The sequence below is a fragment of the Rattus norvegicus genome, chromosome 1 (genome assembly GCF_036323735.1).
Source record: "Rattus norvegicus strain BN/NHsdMcwi chromosome 1, GRCr8, whole genome shotgun sequence".
Taxonomy (NCBI): Eukaryota; Metazoa; Chordata; class Mammalia; order Rodentia; family Muridae; genus Rattus; species Rattus norvegicus.
The window spans coordinates 200200184-200220885 of NC_086019.1; positions in this window are offsets into that span (position 1 = coordinate 200200184).

The window sequence follows — 20702 nt, forward strand, 5'->3', positions numbered from 1 at the left end:
ATTTGTAGGATAATGTACTCAGCTATTCCACATAGGCCTTCTTATTCCCCAAACATCAAGGTCTCCATTGTCCTCACAGACTCTGGGAAGGGACTGTGGAGCACATCATGAATTTTTAAAAGTCTGTCTGTCTGTCTGTCATCTATCTATCTATCTATCTATCTATCTATCTATCTATCTATCTTTTATTTATCTATTAGCTATTTATCTACTTATCATTTATTCTGCATTATCTGCCTATCATTTATCTATTACCTATCTAAATAGGTATAAATATTACATATGTTGTATGCATAATTATACAACATACATCATATAATTATAGTATGCATCGTGTGCATGTCTATGTGTGTGCATGTGTGTCTCTGTGTTGTATGTATACTGTGTGCATACATATTCAGCTCTGGCTCTTCAGTCACCATGGATTCTGACTCACAGATAGAACCACAGCTACCCAAGGATCTGATGAGGGATAGAAACCTGAGCCCTTCAAAACATTTTAGTTTAGAAACTCATAGACCTTGCTGAATAAAGGAAGGGCTGTAGGTCCAGTTTTCTTTCAGAAAACTCAGCCATCCTTCTCACAGAATTTTCATTTTTCTTTTACCAAAATTTTATTTTTCATTATTTTTTTTTCTCCAGGGAGGCAGCAAAAACAGGCAAAGGGAGGCGCATAGGAGAAATGGCCTAGCTGAGATTAAACAAATCTCTCTGGCCGTGTGTCCATCTGCCCACCCATCTGTGAATAACCTGTAATTATTAATAATATGAGTGATGTCATGAGCATTTTGGCAAGAATGCCAAGCCCCAGAGACCACTCTGGAACCAGGCGGCTGAGGACAAAGCCCGAATGGTCTGCATGTTTGTGCTGGAGCCCGGGGTGAGTCTGGCTGGCTGGCACCCGCGTCTGCCAACCCTCTCGGCAGTAGCACCGAACATATTGGGCTTTCTCATCAACTTCCAATGAGACCAGTCTGGCAGCCTCTCAGAAGAACACCTCTTATATAAAACATGTTGAGCACACAATCCCTCAAAAATGTCATTCAAAGGACACATGGTTCTGAGTGGAGCCACGTTCAACTTACTGAAAGCATAGTATTTGAAAGAACACAAGAAACAGGGTCACACCAGGGATGACAAAGGGGAGAACAATGTGAAGGACATTGCTGTAAGGCCCAGCTTCTGTTTTTCTGAAAAACATTTAAATATCCAGGATATGGGAAGATAAATTCCCAAAGGTTCTCAAGAAAAGCCCTCCTAAAACTGTTAGGCTGCTATAATATTCCAGAATGAATTCTATGAAACTGTATAGTAGGGTCTAAGCTGAAGTCTTGCACCAGTACTAGCCATGCTTCAGGCTGCGGACTGGGTTGTCTGCATGTGGGACAAGAGTGGGGTTCAAGTGCTCTGGGTAGGCACAGGTGACCAGGCACCAGTGGAGTGGTGTTGAATGTCCTCGTTACTATCCGCGGTATCTAGATACCTTCTTCTCTTGATTTTATTTCCTTCCCTTCTTCCTTTCTCCATTCTCTTCCTTCTATCTTCCACCTTGGACAGGGTCTGGCCTCCTTTTCGTGAAGTCTTTTTTTTTTTTTTTCCGGAGCTGGGGACTGAACCCAGGGCCTTGTGCTTGCTAGGCAAGCGCTCTACCACTGAGCTAAATCCCCAACCCCTCGTGAAGTCTTATCATGCTAACCACTTCACCCCAGGGCTCTGCTTTGCTTGACTCCTTAGCATCCCTGCAGAAACCCTGTCCTCCTGTGCTCCTCAATTAACCCCACTTCCTCCAGCGTATGAGGTGACCCTTCTGCATCCAGGAAAAATCAACATGTCTTCAGACAGTGGCTATGGGTTACCCAGTAGCTAGGTGGGCATGGAATCCTTAGGTCTACATGCCAAAATCCTGTGACTATTTCAGTACCCAAACCTTTCCCCTATTGAAGTCCTGCTTATTCTCCTTTCTATCAATGGCTTTTTCAGATAGCTTAGTCTTGGGGGAAAATTCAAGCCTTTCCAGTCATGTTGCGTGGTGGAAGCATCATGACTTTCAAATGTTGCTGTAAACAAAGAAGACTCCTTGAAGTTCCCCGGTAAGAAAAGCTTCCTGGTTGGGACAACAGTCAACACGAGGAGACTAGAATTATAGCCTCCAAACTCTAGGGGGGAAAGACTGGAAAGTGTGGTGGATTTGGGGGGGGGAGGGCTGTAAGACAATTCCCCAGGCTGAGGGCTTGACCAATACGTGTTTACCTTCTGTCAGTGCTGGCAGGCTGAGTTTCCCCATCCTTCTTTCTGGCTTGACCATGGTCATCTCATGGTGTGTTCTCACATGTGTCTCTGTGCTGAAGTTTCTCCTTATAAGGATGCCAGTCAGACGGGACCAAGAGGGTTTGTTTTAATTTAACTACTCTTTTAACATCCCCATGGTCCAATACAATTCCTTTCTGAAGTACAGGGCTGGAGTAGTCTGGGCTGTGATGTAGTGTGGTCCATACATGAAGAGCAAGATCCTTCCCATGTGAAGGCAGTGGAAAGGCTCCATGAGCCTTGTGCTTCCACAGGGTTCCACCACAATGTCCTTCTTCCCCTCAGACTATATGAAGGCTTTGCTCTTCTTGGATTAAAGAGATAAGAGAGAAATATGTCACATGGATTTCCCACACCTCTGTCCTTTCCCTCCTTCAGTCCTGTGAGGGTAGAAAGCACACAGTAGAAGTTCCTTACCAGACACTGAGCCTCTGGTATTTTGTTATAGCAGCACAGACAGACAGACATACAGACAGATAGACAGATAGACAGACTCCTTATTTCCTACTCATATACTTTTTTCTTGGCTGAATTCCTGCTTCTGTCCCCTCTCCCCACCAGATATCCCCATGGCTCATTACCTGTCTTCGTTGAGATATCAGTTTGAATAGCAGTGTAACCCATTAGCTGCCCCAACCACCACAGAAAACAACTCTTTATCTGACAGTTCCCTTCCCTATGGTCTCACCACATCACTCTGCATGATGCTTATTGTTGTCTTCATGCTTTTATTATCTTCTTCCCCCACACTAAGGCCGAACCACAAATTCTGGCTGTCATGTTCCCTATCACAGTCTCTGGGATTAGAAAAATGTCGGAGAGGTGTGAGCAGAGCCCACACTTGTTCAATGCAAGAGGCCAGGGGCAGAGGGAAGCTCAGTAACTCAGAACCCAGGACTCGAGTTATCCCAAAATGGTCAAATGCCACCCTCCACCCATAAGGGGTGGGGAGAGCCCCAGTAAAGAGATGGTATGAGTACTGCAGATACAGTTTGCCTGTCCTATGCCTGGAGAAGATGTTGGTTTGCGGGACGGGTGGAATGTGTGCTCGAGCAGCAGTGCCCAGACAGAACGTGATTAGTGTGTGAAACCCAGTGGAGGTGGAGCATTTCAACTAATGAGTTGTAACAATTACATTGGTGACCACAGCATTTAAACCCACCATTTTGGAAAAAAGGAGTCATGTCCTTGCCTGAGTGGATTAAAAAGAAAAATCAGATCTTACAAGATGCTGATTGGTAGACATCCAGCCACAGATAGGAAAGGATTAAGGCTTGGGAAGGGCAACAGATAAAGCACGCTTCATTTAAGAAATCAGATAACACATCCATTGCTTTTGATAAAAATATAAAACCTAATGGATGCACACATGACATTAATTAAACTTCTTACGTAGGGTCATAGAACACAGCCCCAAGCCATTTAAAATAGTTTAAGTAGCAATGGGAAAGGCGGACATGAACAGGGTGACTGACTGGCAGGAAGAGGCAGCCCATCATGGAAAGCAAGAATCACAACTCAGAAGAGGGCACAGGGAAGCTTGTTAATAAGAGTAAACAGACATATGGGCAGCTCTTTTGCCAAAGCAGGAATTTTCTGTCTCCATGAAACATTTTCTGGAACTGGAGAAGATATAAATAAAAATCATAAAACCTTCCAATTAAAAGATTACCCTTTGATCCAGACACACAAGCTGGCAGACATCGAACAAAGCCCTAAAGAAAAGCTAAATTAACTTCAAAGGGCAGAGGCTTTTGGAGGGGGTAGGGAGCTCCATTCTCCAACAGTCGGAAGGAAAAATTAGAAAGTTGAGAAGTGAGAAACACATCCACGAACTACTTCTTTGAAAATGTGTGCACAAACAACCCCATCTGCAATCCCAGGAGAATCTCACCAAAATAAAATAAAATAAAATAAAAAATAAAAACCCATAAAAATAAAGATAAAGGCAAAGTAAACAGAATCAAATTAGAAATGAGAGGCAGGGCCCATAAGGAACCACCTCTCAGGAGTTTCTCTGCTTTGCTGTGCCTTCCCAGGTTGGGACAGGCCAAATTGTTTCAGGCTCTTTGCAGCGTGGTCCCTGGGTATATCAGGGTATCCTGAGAGTGAGGTGCTCCTGATGGGGGGATTCACTACTTCTCAACTGAGGAAAAACTGTGGAAAAACTGTGGTGACTCAGTGTTTGAGTTGCATTGGAGTGGATTTGTACCTCAATCAGTTCTGAGAATGTGACTTTTCGAGTTTAGTTAAGAATGGCGGCTCGCCTCCCAGCCCAGGGCAACACTGGTGTCTTCCTTTGGGTGGCGGTGCTACACCACCTTAGTATCCCACAAAGCCTTTGGATGTCATCTTTCCTGTGTTCAAGGTAGTTTGGGCTGATATTGGAAGGCATAAAACAGCATCTATGGACTGAAAGTGGGAAAACAAAAATAAAATAAGAACGTTTATAACAAATAGGAGAATTTCACTAGCACAGCCAGAGCAACCATATGTAAGGGACAGAATTCATTAAAGGGCTTATGTGCAACACTGGCTAAATAAACTTTAAAATCTAGAGGATCCTCTCCTGCACACTCCCCAATACATATGCCAGTCCAAAGCATCGAGACACTTCACAGGATTCATGGGAGCCTCCCATGTAGGATGTACTGAGCCTTCCAAAGACTGACCTATGTACAAGTGGATAAACACTGGGGTAACAGCACTCTTTAGTGGGGAATTGTGGGGACAGTTCTGAGCTATCTGATAGAGGTGACAGGTTCAGAATCACAGGATACTGGCAGAGAGAAATCTGAGTGAAGACGCTAATCTTAGTATGACATCAGTAGGTCTCTAATGGTAGGAGTCCCTCAGACGCCTGGAGGAGACATACTATTCATCCTTGTTGTTCCTCGTAGTCTGAGGAGAACTACGACTACCGGAGTCAGGCCAACGGAACCCTATCACAGTCCCACTGACTACAGGTCTATGCTTGGCTTAGCCTTGTTTACCTTAGGCAGACAAGGGGACCTAGTGGGTTTATAGTGCAAATGCATGTATTTTGTTCACACACACGCAATTGTATACATGCATCAAATATGTCAAGCAACTGGGCCATTAACTCAGGGAGCTGCAGTATCCCAGCCCATGCAGGTCTGGCTTCAGTGCCAGCCTCTAAGCCCATAGGCTAAACTCCAGTCCCTGCAAGGGAAGGTGGCTCCTGGCCACCTAGGGCTCCTGTTGCTAGGAAACAGCTCCCTTTGATTGTGTATGTGGAGCATGCCTGTGTTTGTCTTTGGCTCTCAGAAGGACAAAATTCACCATGTGGCGATGGGGAAATAATGCTGAAAAGTACGTTAAAAATGAAAGAGGTGCCAAATGGCACTCTGGATTGCAGATGCTCCCCTTGCTGCGGAGCCTGCCGCTTGCAAGAGCAGGACCATTCCAGGGCTTACTGAGCATCACCCAGGCATGGGCTCAGGTTGCATTCCTGGATGTTCCTCTGCAGTCTACCTACCCATATGTGGCCAAGTGTGTGAATACACAGGGCCAGTCAGGGGCTGCTCTCCGTCCCTGTTCTCTCCCTCCTTAATTAACCCAGGGCATAAGAAGAAGGGCAGACACCAGGGAAGTGTGGGTCTCCATTCAGTATTTGGGAAAGGGGCACTGAGTGGGCTGCAGTCCACCCTACCCACTCGAGTCTGGAAGTGCTGGACAGTGGCAGTAACTGTTGAAGTGGATCTAGTGTCTTCTGCCTACCTGTGATCATGTAAGACTGAAGCTGGGGAGATCAGCGAGGGCGACCTCGGAGGGAGAGGCAGGAGAAAAGCCAGGATTTCTTGCCTCGATGCAGGAAGAAGAGTGGGCCCTTGTGCCTTCTGCCTCATGCCTTGCTGCCTTCTCAGCTCCAAGCCTGACTGCTCAAACCTCAGGCCATCCACAGGTATCAAGACTTCCTCATCCCTGGTGCCCTGGCAGGCCTTGGCTCCAGTTGACTCTTGACTTGAAACTCCCGAACTTGCTGCTTTGTTACTACTTGACAGCTCACTTGGCTGACCTCCTCCAGGGCTCTAAATTCATCAGACCAACAGGTGCAAGCATGGCCACGTTCTGCTTGCCTTTTTGTCTGTGGCTGCTGTTTCCAGGGTCTTAGCAGGTGCTTGGCAGTTCCTCTGTGGTCTGGGAAGAAGCAAAGCCAGAGGGCCTGCAGAATCTTTTCAAAGATTTATTTCTATTATTTTTTATTTATGTGTACGTGCACATCTCTGTTTATGTATGCCGAATGTGTGCGGGTAGGGGTTCCCTAGGAGAGTAGAGGAGGACACTGTATCCCCTGGGGCTGGAGTTACAGAACCACCCAGCACGAGTACTGGGACTCAAACTCTGGTCTTCTACAAGAGTAGCAAGTGTTCTTAGCTGCCGAGCCATCTCTCCAGCTCTATCTATTCACAACCATTGGATAGCATACCAATGTGAATGTCTTTTTTAAAGACAAAGTAAACCACCCACCACAGGTTTCAAACATGGAACATTTAGAAATGGCTATAATAATAATTTAAGAAAACCCTGGAATTCAGAAAAACACTGTTATTATTAGCTAACAGTCTGGCGTGTTTAAATACCCTTCCCACACACGTTTGTTTGTATGCTTGTTCAATTACATCTTCACATATGAAGAATAAAATTTTAGAAGTAATTAGACTAAGTGCAATAGTATTCCAGGTTTAAAAATAAATTTAGAGGGTAAAAAAAATGAATTTTTTTATTGATGCTCAGTGTTGTAATTTTAAAGTGTGATTATTGGCAATATTGTGCTGGAATATTTTTTTCTTTATGATTCTTTGGTTGCAGAGAATCCTCAGGTTGAGCTTGAGTGAATACATGCCTGAGGGATGTGTATAGACTCTGCCAGCAGACTCCTCTTGTCTAGCTCCTTGCATGGGCCCAAACCTGCCACTAGCTTCCTCTGGCAGGTGGAGGAATGCTTGGTGAGGGACAACCACTGCTGAACCCTGGGAAACTCTCTTATGCATCACAGTCACAGAAACACCTGGGCTAAATACCTCTGTGCACTTCGGGTTGGCTCTGTGAATTTGCAGGGTGCCCTGTAGCTTCCAAATTTCTCATTTCTCCACAGTCAACAGCTGCAGGTGTGCACAGCGGGAGCTGCTGAGGTCTGATGAGGGGGCCTGTGATGAGAGATCTGAATCTAGGATGACACATTTGTCTCCCCGGTGGCCGCACCCCACATTATGTCTGTTTACAGAGAGTGCAGGGGAGGTCTACCACTTCTGGCCCACCTGGTGGCTCACAGCAACCTGGGGAGAGAACATAAGGCAGAGGTAAGTGCTTCCAGAAGGGGGAACTTCCACAGGGGGCCAGGCTGTCCCGGGCTATGGTAGCACCCAGTAAAGAATGTAGACAGACAGTGTGGGAGAAGAGAGAGTGTGAGTAAGTCAGAGAACTGTGGCTTGTGGACCAGGGTTCTTTGGTTATAACTATTATTAAATGTCCAGAATGTTTGTCTGTTAAGTAGACTTTCCAGTTTCTATTGGACCACAGCTCCTGTCTGCTGCTCCAATACTTGTCACTCCACTTGAACGTGATGCCTTGGCATGGTTTCCATACTAGCAAGCTTTGAAGGACCTCTGTGGAGAAGTGAGCTGGAGGCAAGGATCGTCCTACCAAACCATTGTGGTGGTTTGAATGATAGGAACCTCATATTGGAATGCTTGATACCCTGTTGGTAGAACTGTTTGGGAAGGATTAGGAGGTGTGGCTTTATTGGAGGAGTTTTGCCACTGGGGGGGTAGGCTTTGGGTTTTACAAGCTTATACTATTCTCTCTCTCTCTCTGTCTCTTTCTGCCTCTCTCTCTCTGTCTGTCTCTCTCTCTCTGTCTCTATCTCTCTCTGTCTCTGTGTCTCTCTGCATGCATGTGTGTTTGCACATGTATGCTTGTGGATGAGATGTAAGCTATCATGATGGTAATGAACCCTATTCCTTTGAAACTATAAGGAAGCCCCCAAGAAACTCTTTATAAGCTGCCTCAGTCATAGTGTCTCTTCACAGCGATAGAAAAGAAACTAAGACACTCTCCATTTGAATTAGGACAGTCTGAATTAGTGCAGACACTGCAGTTGAATCATTCAGATTATGTACATAGAGTGATCCTGGGTGTTTCGTGATTTAGAAACACAACCCTGGAAAGTTTCTGCAAACAGCACCTAGGAGTGAGGCCCAGATACTTTTAGCTTTGGAAGTGGTTAGTAGTAAGAAGTGTTGATGTGGTTGGAACTCCCACAGGTGCTGTCCTCATGATTACCCTCAAGACCAAAAGATCTGTGTCCCAGAGCTGAACTGGGCCTGGGCTGGGGCTGGCTTTGCCTAGCTCTGCCTTATGTTGCTTTTAGTTTGGAATAATGAATGCTGGGCAGTGTCTTCCTCTTCTGGCAAGTCTTTCGGAGTTCTTCCTGGGTATTCAGGAGCTTCGCACTCTACTTTGTCACCATAGGCCTTCAAGAATAAGCACTGCTTTATTTGAGTTCAGATCTGACCACTCTCTTCTGAGAGTTTCCAAGAGACTGCATGCTCAGAGCAAGCAGCTGATCCTTAACACTCATTCATACACTCATTCATTCCTTGGTAGCACAGGCTAGAAGGAATCTTGAAAGATGGCGATAGTGTGAAGAAATGTTTCTAGGTGACGGTACACCAGAGATGTTTATTCCAGGCACAGGGCAGCAAGGACGGTTTGGATATGCAAGGCCTGTGACACCAGATCTGTGGAAACTGATGGATTTAGAATTTGGCCAGTGCATGGAGCACAGAGGCCATTGTTCTCTTTGAGAGGAGGTTGATCTGGGGAAAAGCTGAAAAGGAAGTCCTCATAACTGAAGGAAGAGGAGTTTAGACAGATATCATGTCTTCTCCTGTACCCTCCTGGCTCAGGCAGATACATTTTTGGGTCCCTCATCTGATGCGTGTTCTGCAGGTAACCTGTGAGCAACACTAAGCCTCTGCCCTCCTGCTTCTGTTTCCTTTAGCCAGCAAAGTACCTGGCCCAGCCCAGCCTAGATCTCCCTGTAGCTGCCTCTGAAGGTCTAGACATGGTTGACCAACCATGCTGACCAATCTCAATGTAACATTAGGAATACCATTCAAAGAAGACAACACAGAGATCAAGGTGCCCGCCCTTTTCTACTTTTCTAGAGAACCACTCCAGTCAATTTCCGGTGTCTTTTCTGAGCTTTCTTATTCACTCCACCCCCACACTACTATCTGCCTAACATGGACTCTGCAACACACTCCCTTGAGCAGATACAGTTAGAAAGGGAGTCCACCCTCCCCACCATCCTCTCCACTTACCCTCTGTATCTTTAGACTTACCGAACAATCTGGGTCCTACTGAAAGCCAATTTTATTCCTATCTCCCCTTCTTAGTGTCATTTGTAGGAAGGCTCCTGCCTCTGACCTCATCAGTTTCCTTTGTTCCCTCTCTCCTTTTGACTCATGGCCACCTGTATGCAACAACACCCGTATAAAGTGTTCCATTTCAAAGAGATGCTTCCCTGCAACTCTGTCTCTGTCCAGCACCTCTGTAGTCCTTGTCCAAGACAACTAACATCCATGTTGGATGAGGGTTTGCTCTTGGATCAACCACTCTGCAAGCCTAGGGATCTAATACAACGATGAAAACCCCAACAGGGCATTTGGTCATAGACATTTCATTGCAGCAAAGTACATAGGTAGATAATCTCACTCTTTAAATCTGATTGGGTCTTAGCATATTGCCTGACCAGTTTTACATTCCTTTGAATAAATGCTTGAGGACTCTGGAAAAAAGGAACAGGGACTTGTCACTCAGGTCAAAGCACATGAGGTGGGAAGCCATCACTGTGTGGCCCAGCTGACCCCATGTAGTCCAACCTCTGGAGGTGCCCCAAGTTCCACAGAAACCAGTGAGCCTCCTTGAGTCGTTTTTGTAAACTGTTTTGGGTAAAAGACAGAAATCCATCAAACAGAGCATGGATTAACTTATCACCCAGTTAAATGGGCTGTCAGTGTGGGGCGGCTGAGCCTGGCCCACTGAATTCAAATGCATGTAAATTTCCCTGGTGGCAGGAGAGAGGATGGCAGAGCTGTCAGGCAGTGACATGTGGAAATACATTAACGGTGTTTAAAATATATTTGAAGGGGCTGGCTCATATTTTGATAACACACTCGCCGACAAATGATTTGTGGGAGATAGAAAGCCTGACCTCATCTCTATTCCAGAGGAGTCTTTGTAATGAGTCCCTCCCAGGATGTTGGGGGTTTCAGAGAAGTTGACAATTAACAATGCCTGTCTAAACCACGAAGGTCCCTTGTGTCTCTATGCTATGCAGCGGGGGTTCTCTCAGCCCTACCTGTCAGCACCACTCCAGCTCACAAAAAGAAGGCATTACCAATTTCAAAAGAGCCAATTACAGTGTGGTGTGTACCTGTGCGGGGCTCCACAACCCCAGCAAAGGCTGAGGATCCTCTTAGTTCTTGGTACTTAGTCAGAAAGTGGGTGTCCTCGGCTGAGTACAATTATGCTCAAGTTTAAGAGAAGACAGTTCTGAGCATGGCCATGTTGGAAATAAACTAATAGCAAGCTGAAGAGACCAGGGGTAACAAAGCAATTGTTACTGTTCCATTCTCCAGAAGATCTAGGAAAAGCAAAGATGGCTACCATGATGCTTTGGGGGAAAAACTTTGGTTTTTTAAGATTTTGATCTCAACTAAATCTTGTCCTCTTTTTCATAGGATAGGATCTTTCTCTTCCAAGATTTTCTATCTTGTCAATTAAGAACACAGAGCCCTGTCTAATGAATAAGCTTGGACTTTCAAGAGTTCTGAGACAAGCTAGCTCTTGCTGTCAGAAAAAAAAAAAAAGGGACCTAGCTCTTCTTGCTTATCTGTAATCCCAATGAAGTTTAAACTTTGCCTTATACTGCACATGGACTGGAAAAATGGATTTTTTACAGTCCTGTGTCTGACCACCAAGATGCATGATCACTGAATGACAAAGGTAACTCTATAACCCCCATCTCTCCAATATCAGTGGACCTGTGAGTCCTGTAAAGACAAGTGTATTGGTCAGGGTTCTTTAGAGTAACAGAACTTATAGGGTGAGTTTCTATATCTATAGAAATGGTTTTACTAGGATGACTTACAGGCTGTGGTCCAGTTAGTACAAACAATGGCTGTTACTAACAGAATATCCAAGAATTCAGTTGTTCAGTCCATGAGGCTGGATGTCTCAGCTGGTTTTCAGTAGATGCTGGAATCCTGAAGAGGTAGACTCTAATGTCAGTGAAGGAATGGACTTGTTAGAGAGAATAAGCAGGCAGAGAGAGAGAGAGAGAGAGAGAGAGAGAGAGAGAGAGAGAGAGAGAGACAGAGACAGAGACACAGAGACAGAGAGAGACAGACACACACACACACAGAGAGAGAGAGAGAGAGAGAGAGAGAGAGAGAGAGAGAGTTTTCTTCTTCTATACCCTTTATATAGGCTGCTAGCAGAAACTATGGGCCAGATTAAATGTGGGTCTTTCCACCTCAAAGATCCAGATTAGAAGTGGATCTTCCCACTTCAAACAATTTACTTAAGAAAAAAAATTCCCCATTTGGGTTGTAGTTAATTCCAGATGTAGTCAAGTTGACAGCCAGGAATAGTCATATCAATAAGTGCTTTCTTTCATCCTTCATGTTCTCCTAGCCACATTGAATCTAGGAGTACTCATTCCATACCAACTTCTAACTCTTTAGGTCTCCATCAAAACTAGCTACCTTCCAAACTTGACCTCTTAGGATAGCCTTATCCAACCAAGAAGGAGCTATGCTGCAGCTAGGTTCTTTCTTATCCTGTGGCTTTTCTTGAGGAGACATGGAAAAACTTCTGCATATTCTAAAATGGTGTGTAAAGCAGAGTGACTGGAGCTTTATTGGTGTATTGGACAAAGTTCCCTAGAAAGAGAGCTGGCAAGCTAGAGTAGATGGATGTTTTGAAAGAGGGATAATAAGTAAGGCTTGATGGAAGAAACCTAGGTTCCTGGTTTGACAAGCAAATTCACCTGGTAGTTATAGTTGGGTGAGCCAAGTCAGCAAATTGGGGGTGGGGACACAAAAATATAGCAAACAGGGGGTTATTGACTTACCTATGGTTCAAAGGCAATTGCGCAGGATCCTTATCAAGTGTCCTCTTCATTTGGATGACACTGGAAAATGTTGGGCTAGTCTAAGAGATAGCCTACATGGGTGTGTGTAATTAACCGCTTCTCTCACTGTACACAAATCATTTATATTTTTGTTGCCCTTGCACTTCCGTCAAGTACTAAAGTATCCCTATGTCATAGCTGGCTCGATGTTTAGGGTCTTGTCACCAAAATGGATCTAGATGTGGCTGAGATGCTCCATGTGGTGACTGCCATGAATTGGAAGGCATATGAAGAGTCAAGGCAAAGGATCCCTACACCATCATGGAGGGGAAAGGAAAGCAAAGGGTTTGCTACAGAAGAGTCATACAGAAGGATGGAGACAGGAAGACATGTGAATTTTCTCAGGCCCATAGAAACAAGTGGCTCTACAGCCTAGATAGATATCAACCAACCAAACAAACAAACAAACAAAAAACCAAAACAAAAGCAACAACAACAAACAAACAAACAAACAAACAAACAAAAACCAATGCCCTTGTTTAGCTTGATCTAGTAGGGATACTTACAGGGGTATGGGTGAAGGGCCATTTACAAGATTGTTGGTGAGCTGGGTGACTAAAAGGCAGCCACATCAGTGACTAGGCCCCCTTAATGTGTGAATGCTAAGAAAGCCTGATCATTATACCTCTCTGCTCAACTTGAGGGAAGCTTGACTGAAGTGTCTCCTTTCCCTAGCAACTATTACTGCTTATGTAACCTTGGTGAGGCACCATGTGATCTTGTAACCATTGAGTTTCCTAAACAATTTCAAGTTTCCTGTTTCTGGAGCCTTATGAGCTCTCTCTCCCCTACCTGGAGGAGAGGGTGTTTCACCTTGAAGGAGAGAGGACACACCAGAAGCCTTGGCAACTGTATTTGAACTGAAGTATACTCAAACTCTAGGTGGGAAACTCCTTGCAAATTCTTTGGTTAGCAAACTGTACTGTTTTCTGAGAATGATCCCTTCTACTTCTGCACAGCACCAGAGAGGTCTGGTTTCTACCTTCCATTGTGATAAGACTAGATTGAGTTGGACAGTCTCCAAGCCACCTTATGAGCTTCTGAAACTTGGAAGCCTCAGTGGTTCTCAACTGAGAGCTTTCATCCCTTTTGGTCCAGGTTGTCTGAGTTTCTGTTAGCACAACTCTCTTAACAAACTCCTTTGGTTTCCCATCAGCCTCTCTGGAGTTTATTCCACCCAACAGCAGACATACCATCTTCTGAGACAGGTGTTACATGGGCCATCTTGTCAGTTAGTGCACTGTGAGGTAGCATTCTTAAGAGATGTGGAAAACTCTGTATTCTGTCAAAGAGGGTTTTAAAGGCATTCACTCCCAGCCCCCAGGGGTGTGTGTGAAAGGCTGAGCAGAGCATTCTACAGGTGCTCTCATGACTTCCTCTTTGTCTTGCTTTACTACTCTGTGCCTTTCTCCTGTTTGGCAGTAATGGAGGCCATTTCTTACTTTGAAAACCTTTTGTAAATTACAAAGACTGTTACTAGGTACTTTATAACTCCCTTAAACTTTGTGTTCAACACAGAGCAGTTCCTTGGCCATTTTATCTGTTTTTTCCCCCTATTTTATAATAGCTGCTCCCAAAATGCTAAGGGAATCCTTGAAAAAGACAGCTGCTGAAGGCACCACTGAGCTCTCACATCAGGCATGTTTCTGCCCTCTGTGAAACTGGAACTTGCAAGTGAAACATGATGGAATGACCTCACAGACATGAATTGACTTCTGCTAGGGCCATCTAAGAGGCCTGTCTACTGACAGAAAAATAGTGATAGTGAAAATCCAAGGTTCTGGCTTGGAGTCCCAACAGAAAGCATCCTGGGAAGCAAAAAAGAACTCAGTGGTAATTCAATGGCAGATTCCACGGAGCCAGAGGAGAAACCAGGGAGTTGGAATATAGTCCCTCCCCCCAACTCTTCCCCCGCTGTTTTTAGAATAGCATAAGAATGGTGTGAGAGATATGTGTGGTGACACAATGGAAAGGGGTAAGCAGTAATTTATATGGAAGGTGAAAGCGCCATTGTTCAAAGAGCTGGGTGGAGTTAATATAGGATCCCATTAAAAGACGCGCTATATGATGCTCTTCAAGAATAATAGGAATGGTCCCACTAAGCATCATAGAGATGAGGAAACACAGGCATAAAACCCAGTAGTACTATGCCCAACTCTATGCTATGTATGAGACTTATGAGAGACTGTGATTCTACCCCATTTCATCTTAGAATTACGTGGACTGTTCTTGAAGGAGCATTTAATGAAGTACCCTGCAAAATCACCACCACTTCATAAAAGAGCGGGTGAAGAGGTCAAGTGTTTTGGTCTTCCCTTCCGGAGAGTGCTTGTCATATTTCAGTCATGCAAGAGTGTGTAGACACTGCTGGGGAAAGGACAGTGATATGTGAAGCTGACTGACCATGTGCCAGGATGGAAAACGGATAAAAAGAAGCCAAAGGAAAGAGAGAAAGGGAGGGAACAAAACATTAGCACTGGGATTACTGGAACAGGTAATTGGCCAAGTGTGCTGGAGGCTGCACTCTTAAAAGCCCTCTTACCAGACTGGGTGAGACAGAGGCCATTGCCTACTGTTAGCAGGAAGCAGGGTTGTGTGCAAACACTCAGAAAGCTGAGCAGGAGGTGACAAAATATCCGATAAAATACCATGCAAAGAAACCTGGTGTGGTTGAGTTACTGTCAGAGGAGGGAGATGGCAGGGTATCGTCAAAGGTCACGTGAGTACAAAGTGGCAGATGATTCACACACTAGGAACATAGAAAAACTTTAAAATCATCTATCAGACAGCAGGTCTAAAATGTAAGATATAGAAGAAATGGGCAAATCTATGAAAGGAAGAGTTAATGCACATTCACCCCTCCCTGTCTTTCTCCCTTATTCCTCCCTCCCTCCTTTCCTCTCTAATTAGTAACTAAATAAACAGATAAAATGAATCTTAACTTTCAGAATTTGAATAATGCCATTTAAAAATTAGATCGAAGGGACATACATGAAAATACAACTCTCTCATATATTTCTATATGTTCACATCCATATCTAGATCTGGGCCACTTAGTGTGCATTGGATGTGTGTATTAGGTACCCAAACATCTAAACACAACTTCTTTCAAGGAACAAGAAATGCTTGAAATATATTATATGTGCTGATAAGGCAAATCTCAGTTAATTCTGGCTGATTAAATTCATATTGAAAACATTCTGAGAAGAGGAAACCTTTCAAGGCTGGTATATCAGCAATATACTTATAAGCTGATAATATGTTAGAGCAGAATGTCATAGTGGAAATGAGAAAATGATTCAAGATAAGTGACAATAATAATCTGCAACCAAGACACATGGGATGCATCTAAAGCCACAATTAGAGGGGGGAATCCATAGCTTTAACGGTCCATTAGAGACAAGGGGACCCTGCACCTTATCCATCTAAGCTAGTAAACAAATTCTTAAGACAGCAACAAATTCAACCAATAGGCAATGGAAGGAGGTACACAATGAAGATAAGGGAAGAAACAGAGAACAAGAAGCAACAGTGCAGGGGAGAAGAAGAACAGGGCCTCACCTGACTATACTGTAACAATGATTGCTAAAGAAGAGGCCGTGAGGTTGAAGAGAGTAGAGGTAAGGAAGTGGTAGAGAGGGGAGAGTATGAGGTGGAAATGATACTGACACAGCACCCACATATGAAATTCTTCTTAAAGTCCAATAAAATAAATTCTAATAAAATCAATGTTAAAAATGGTAGAATTCGGGCTGGGTATTTAGCTCAGTGGTAGAGCACTTACCTAGGAAGTGCAAGGCCCTGGGTTCGGTCCCCAGCTCCGAAAAAAAGAACCAAAAAAAAAAAATGGTAGAATTCATGACTCTTCAGTTAGATAGATCAAGGCAGCCAGAGAGCATAAACTACCATCATTGGTTAAGAGATTTGATGAGTGTCTCTTTGAACACAATATGGATCATAGACTTTAATATCGAGCCCAAAGCTATAAGAGTTCTAGAAGATTCCCAGGGGTGGGGGTTGGAGGGGTTCAGTCTTCGTAACTTTGCATTAGGAAAAGTGACTTTTTTGAATATACATTTCATAACAAAGATAATTGGTGAATTGATGAATTAAGTTTAACCGACATTAAGAACAAATTTATCACAAAGACAACATGAAAAGTGAGACACACAGAGAAAGCATGGGCAAGTTCCATACCTTACACAGAAAACAACCTGTACCCAGAGTGAAGTTGTTCCTACACCTACAGCAGGATGGGTCTGATAGACTTATCTTACTTCGAAAACACAAGTTAAAAATTTGTAAGAATACCCAACTTACCGAATACACAAAACATTTATGTGTGACTGCCAAAATCTGGAAGTCACCAACCTGTCTGTTACCAGGGGAAGAGGGAAAGAAACTGTGATGTGCCCTTACCATAAAATACTGTTCAGTAACAAAATGAGAAGATTGTTGATGGGCAGAACAGTGTGTATATTCATGTATATTCACAGTGTGTATGAAATGTATATACAGATTAAAATCAGGCTTCTGAAGAGTGTCTACTGAATAAAATTTTAGAAAATACATTGTGATAGAAGGTGGACCCACTGCTACTGGGAGAAGGAGGTAAGAAGGGAGGAGGCAGAGGGGCTGCTGGGAAGGGGAAGGAGGAAGGAGGCAGAGGGGGCTGCTGCAAAGGGGTTTGGGTTAACTACTCAGAAAAGATGGATTCCTTATGTATTTGTTTTATTTATTGCCTTGATGATGGCGATGGTTTCACAGTTGTGTACATATGTGATATTATCCAATAGCATGCTAAGAATACTCACTTGTATGACAACTACATTTTAACAAGGCCATTTGAAAAGGTTCAAGAAAAAAATAATCAAATAAATACAAGAAAAGTGCTGTGAACCATGGAACAGTGAGGCCTGGTGACTTCTAAGGTAGGAAAGACTAGACAGGACTAAGAATAACAAGGCTGTTTCTCAGATAAGGAAGGAAAGGGGAAGGGAAGGAGGGAGAGAGGGAGAAATAGAGAGGGGGGGAAATAGAGAGGAGGGAGGGAGGAAGGGAGAGAGACAGAGAGAGAGAGAGAGAGAGAGAGACAGAGACACAGAGACAGAGAGAGACAGACACACACACACACACACACACACACACACACAGAGAGAGAGAGAGAGAGAGAGAGAGAGAGAGAGAGAGAGAGCATGCCTTACAAGTTCATTTTTAAACAGCCAAAAAAGATGACTTTCTCAAAAGCATGTTAACATTACAGAGTTAAAATAAAACAACAGCCCCCCAGCTGTTAAGCCATTTGAATTTCTTCTTTACAACACTTTCACAGAAAGGCTGGAGGACTTCACCAGCAATCTGAGCAGATATTAGACAGAAGAGTACCACATGCACCAACAAGCAAACTCAAAAAAACTTAAGTTGGCCCAGGGATTTTAGACTTCCTTGATTTGCTTTAGGTTGCATCTTGAATTTGAGATACTGACTGGGTGTGGGTAAACTTTTAAACCCAGCTGATTGGGACATTGGTCTTGTATTCTGCCTCCTTTTTAAGCTCAATATTTTAAAGTGTGGTTTGCATATAAGACAGTCACCCCCTTGAAGCTGCACAGGTTTTTGTCTTTTGACAAATGTGCACATATTTGTAAACAGTTGCCTAACTGAGTTTAGAGGTCATAGAATACCCCATAATGGTTCTTCCCCATTCCCGTGTAGTCTGCTCCTCACCCAACACCCCTCTTTGCTCTCGGCACCTGTTAATCTGCTTTTTGTTGCTATAGGTGAGATCAGTTTTGATAATTTTACATTCAGGTCTTGCTTGCTTACACAGGACTGAAACACCTGGGTTTTAGCTACAACACTGTTAACTACCACCCTCCCTCCAAGCCACACAGTTCCAATTCCATGTGCCAGTGTTCTGTGAGTCTCACTATCAGGTCTGACTTTTGCAGCCAGCCTTTCAGCCCATACTTCCCCACACAATAAGAAATGCTGCGCTAATCAATGACTGATGCCTCACTGTTCTCAAAGGCAGTCTGTGATGGGCCATGGCTGTATCTGCTCTTCAGCTCTGCTCTGATAACAAAGCATAGAACAGGACCACCCCTTTGCCTCCTGATAATAACCCTTTACATTGTATTAGCAAAATGGATAATTCAAAGAGAGAAGTGTCCAAAATCAGTATAGACAGGAAACTAAAGGTGCTAGGAAGGAGAAACTTCCTGGACCAGATGGATCATTTTGGAGTGGTTTCCTAGCCTGGTCCTACTTCCTGTCTACTCCTTGGCTTCTAGTAAGTTGAGACCCAGCCATATACTCCCACTGCCAGGGACCCTACCATTCCTCATGTCAATTCTTGTGCACTCTCAAACTACAACAAGTTAGGTTGATTTTTGTCACAATGACTAGAGAAGTGATGATGGTATAATAGGCTGGTGGAGGCAGTCATGGGACAATGCTCTCCAGGGTGTTCAGGTTGATGTGGACAGCCTTGGCCACTCATGGTTTGGAGCAGACTATGTCAAGATGGGTTGTGCAGAGACTTCAAGTTTCTGCAGAGATGTAATTATGCTACACAGATATCCTTCCCCTCATAGGTCTGCTTTGTCTCAGAGAAGCCACTTCAGGTGACTTCCCCATAGGGATTCAAGCTTGAGGCCAGTGTGCCAGAGAGGCAGGACATAGGAGTTCAAGAAGGCCTTGGTAAATCAGTACCAAGTACTCTTAGCAGAAACATGTCAAATTATTTGTAAGATAAAATATGGCCAATGGTAGATGGGTGGGAAAGTGTTCTATATCAACTGTGCCCAATTTTGGTGGCTGGAATGAACCTGGAGTTGATTCTTGACAACAACTCGCTGTGGATTTCCAGCATCCATGTGTGAGTCTAGGCAAGAGCTTCCTAGACTTTCACTGTTATAGGATCCCAGTTGGATACATTTGTGCCTCACTAGAGAAGCCCTTCCACAACATGGAGCTTCAGTGTGGCTCTCCATATATATCATGAAGACTCCCTTTTATTTGTTTCTGGGAAGGCAAGATGCTGAGTCACTCCAGGCCTGGGTGCTGAGAAGAAGCTGTTGAAGACAGACATGTGTCAAAGATGTCATCCCTGCATGGAGGCCCAGAGAGAGGTCATTACATGAAACTGTGAAAGTGAAACCTGGATTGTGTTGAAGCCCCCAAGATGTTGCTGATGCCAGAGCCATCAGATCTCTGCCAAGGGAAGAAAGAGACAAATTATAGAACCAGCCCAAGAGAGAGATATACAGTTGAAGTCAATAGAACTGAAAGGAGCTGAAGAGCTCTCTGACATCAGACAAGAGAATGTAGAGTTTGGAGTTTGGTCTGTTGGTTTTCAGTCTTGCTTTGGTCCAGTATTTTCTCACTATGCCCCTCCTCCCCTTTTTTGGAATGGTAATGCATAGTCTGTACCACCGTATATTGGAAGTATGTGATCTTCTTTTTTATTTGATTTTACAAGGATTACAGTGAAGAGACTGCATGAGTCTTAGAAGGGACTTTGGACTTGTAAACAGTGTTGAGACTGTGATAAACTATGGAGACTTTTGATGTTGGACTGAATGCATTTTTGTATAATGATATGGTTCTTAGCCTGTGGGAGCCAGTGGTGTCTTGGCTAAGGGTGGCCCTCATAGGCTCACATATTTAAACACTTAATAGTCAAGGAGAGGCACTGCTTGAGAAGGACTAGGAGGTACGGCCTTGTTGGAGTAGGTGTGGCCAGTCTTAGAGGAAGTCTGTCATTAGGGATGGGCTTGGAGGTTTCAGAAACCCAAACCAGACCCAGTGGTTCTGTCTTCCTACTGCCTGCAGATCCTGATGTAGAACTCCTTTACCTCTCCAGCACCATGTCTGACTGCTTGTCACCAAGTTTTCTGCCTTGATGGTAAACCTTGATGATAATGACTCTGCAATGGTAGGCAAGCCCCAGTTAAATACTTTCTTTTATTAGAATCACCTTGATCATGGTGTTTTTCACAGAAATAGAACAATAACTAAGACAGAAGCTATTTGAGTCATTCATGTGGCCCACAGAACTCCATTACTGTCATATTTTTATTTGGCTGGCCAAGGAGATTGGACTTTTCCTAACCCAAAGCAACTCTCAAACTAACAACAGATTGTTTGACATGATGTCATCGAGATC